This window comes from Sapajus apella, unplaced genomic scaffold (assembly GCF_009761245.1).
Source record: "Sapajus apella isolate SASKATOON/1434 unplaced genomic scaffold, GSC_monkey_1.0 scaffold22, whole genome shotgun sequence".
Lineage (NCBI taxonomy): Eukaryota > Metazoa > Chordata > Mammalia > Primates > Cebidae > Sapajus > Sapajus apella.
This window is the reverse complement of record NW_022436962.1, coordinates 8,067,314-8,070,474: the sequence shown is the minus strand read 5'-3', so window position 1 is coordinate 8,070,474 and position 3,161 is coordinate 8,067,314.

Genomic DNA, 3,161 nt, shown 5'->3' with positions numbered 1-3,161 from the left:
AAATTTATTATGCTACAGTTCTGCAGATCAAAAGCCCAACATGGGGTTCATGGGGCTAAAATCAAGGTTCTGCAGGGTCATGTTCCTTCCTGGAGGCTCTCAGGCAGAATCTGTCCTTTGACCTTTCCAGGTTCTAGAGGTCGTTCATACCCTTTGGCTCAGGACCTCCATGCTCTGACTTTCAAGCTTGCATTTTTCTGACTTTTTTTTTTTTTTGAGACGGAGTCTTGCTCTGTCACCAGGCTGGAGTGCAGTGGCATGATCTGGGCTCACTGCAACCTCTGACTCCCTGATTCAAGCAATTCTCCTGCCTCAGCCTCCTGAGTAGCTAGGACTGCAGGCACAAGCCACCATGCCCAGCTAATTTTTGTAGTTTTAGTAGACACAGGGTTTCACCATGTTGGCCAGCATAGTCTTGATCTCCTGACCTCGCGATCCGCTTGCCTCGGCCTCCCAAAGTGCTGGGATTACAGATGTGAGCCACCAAGCCCAGCCTTTCTGACCATTCTCACATCATCACATCTCCCACTGACTTCAACTAGGAAAGATTCCCAGCTTTCCAGGACTGATGTGGTTAGATTCGACCCACCTGGATAATACAGGCTAATTTTCTACTCCCAAAGGTCTTAACTTAATCACATCCATAAAATCCTTTTGCCACGTAAAATAATGCATTCATAGGTTCCAGGGATTAGTAAGTAGACATTTCCTCCTTTGGGAGACCATTACTCAGTTTACCATGTAGAGGGACAATGCATAAAGGGAAGGAGATAGAGGTGGGGATTGGAGGTAGGAGGCCATTTCCAGGCAGTGGGAAACCATATGGAAAGGCCCTTAGGTAAGAATATTGTGTATTCTAGGAACTGCAGGAAGTTTAGTAAGGCCCAAGTATGAAGTTTACATTGGAATGTGGGAGGCTGTTCATTCAATACACATTTATTGACTACTGTGTGGTAGGTGCCTTCAGGAGATGCAGGAATGCACAAGACAAAGTCCTTGTTCTCTGAAGCTAGATAAAATGCAAGGGCTGACTATGAGAGAATTCCGAGTTTCCTTAGGAGATTGGACTTTAGGAGTTATACAAAGTCACCCATTAATTCATCTGCCAAAAATTTTTTCAGCACAAGTGCCAGGCATTGTTCTAGGCTCTGAGAATACAGATGTTTCAAAACCAAAGCAAAAATCCCATATCCTACCACTTAGTCGATTTTAAGCAGGGGAAGCAGATATTTGCTTTGGAAACATCACCCTGGCTGGGCTGCTTGAGAAAAGATTGGAAGGGGAATAAGACTAGAGGCAGCCCAGTCCCTTTCCTCCCCCTTCTTAATTCACAGCCTTGGGCGGGTCACGGTGGCTCATGCCTGTAATCCTAGCACTTTGGGAGGCTGAGGTGGGGTTGGCGTGGGTGGGGGTAATCATCTGAGGTCAGCAGTTCAAGACCAGCCTGGCCAAGATGGTGAAACCACATCTCTACGAAATATACAAACATTAGCCAGGTCTGTTGGCACTCTTCTGTAATCCCAGCTACTCAGCAGCTGAGGCAGGAGAATCACTTGAACCCGGAGGCGGAGGTTGCAGTGAGCTAAGATTGCACCACTGCACTCCAGCCTGAGTGACAAGAGCAAGACTCTGTCTCAAAAAAAAAAAAAAGATTCTCCTTTGTTCAGCTTCGCTTCCCTCCTTGGACACCTCCTCTTTTGTCAGGAGCCCTCTTTATCCTTCATGCCTCCATTGTACTTGGAAACCTGACCTCATGTTCTACACCTGGGCTTCTAAGCACTGCAGGACAAAATGATGAAAACATTCAGATGTTTTTATTCATAGCCACAACATATTAGAGTATCCAATGCCACCTGTATTCTCAATTCTACTGACAATTCTCCCTCTCTCTCTCCCCTCTTTAACTGTAACCACTTTCTTTAAGTCTTCAGTCCTTTTTTTTTTTTTTTTTTTTTTCTGAGACAGAGTCTTGCTTTGTTACCCAGGCTGGAGTGCAGTGGTGCAATCTCGGCTCACTGCAACCTCCGACTCCCAGGTTCAAGCAATTCTCCTGTCTCAGCCTCCCGAGTAGCTGGGATTACAGGCATACGCCACTATGGCTAGCTAATTTTTTGTATTTTTAGTAGAGAAAGGGTTTTGCCATGTTGGGCAGGCTGGTTTCGAACTCCCAATCTCAGGTGATCCACCCGCCTCGGCCTCCCAAAGTGCTGGGATTATAGGCGTGAGCCACTGTGCCCAGCCAGGCTTTTAACCTCATCTTGACCCTTTCTCTCTCAACAAATTGCTTAGAGACTATCAGGCAGCAGCCAGTCCTCGCAACACCTAGTCTCAAGTTCTAGTCTCTTTACCAGTCTACAAATGCATCTGCTATTGTATAGCCTTCCTCTCAACGTTATCAGAGGCAGCTCCACCCCATATGCCTGGGTCCTATCTCCCTCCGATTCATGATCTTGCTCTCTTTGGTCTTACTCTGCAGCATATGAACATGTTTAAGCCTTTCTCATCCTAAAAAGACAAAACAAAAATCTCCCCTTTTATCCTGCACTCCCCTCTACCCACTGCCTTATATTTCTTCGTCTTAAATTGCCAAGCTTCTAGAAAAAGCATGTCTCTTTTATTCTAGATCCAAGTTCATCCATTCATTTACTGACCAAGAATTTATTGAGCACCAGCTTTGAATCAGGCAATGAATTAGGCCTAGAACCCACTGGAGGCTGGTTTATGATCACTCTCACTCCATGAGCACCAGTGACTTTCTTGCCCATCCAAAGGGATTTTCCAGCCCTATCCTCCTGGAGGTTCCTGCTGCACTTGTTATCCAGTCAATCTCTTTTTTTTTTTTTTTTTCTGAGATGGAGTTTCGCTCATTACCCAGACTGGAGTGCAATGGCACGATCTCGGCTCACCGCAACCTCCGCCTCCTGGGTTCAAGCAATTCTCCTGCCTCAGCTTCCCGAGTAGCTGGGACTATAGGCATGTGCCACCATGCCCAGCTAATTTTTGTATTTTTAGTAGAGACGGGGTTTCATCTTGTTGACCAGGATGGTCTCGATCTCTTGACCTCGTGATCCACCCACCTCAGCCTCCCAAAGTGCTGGGATTATAGGCGTGAGCCACCGCACCCGGGCTCTTTTTTTTTTTTTTTTTTTTTTTTTTTTTTG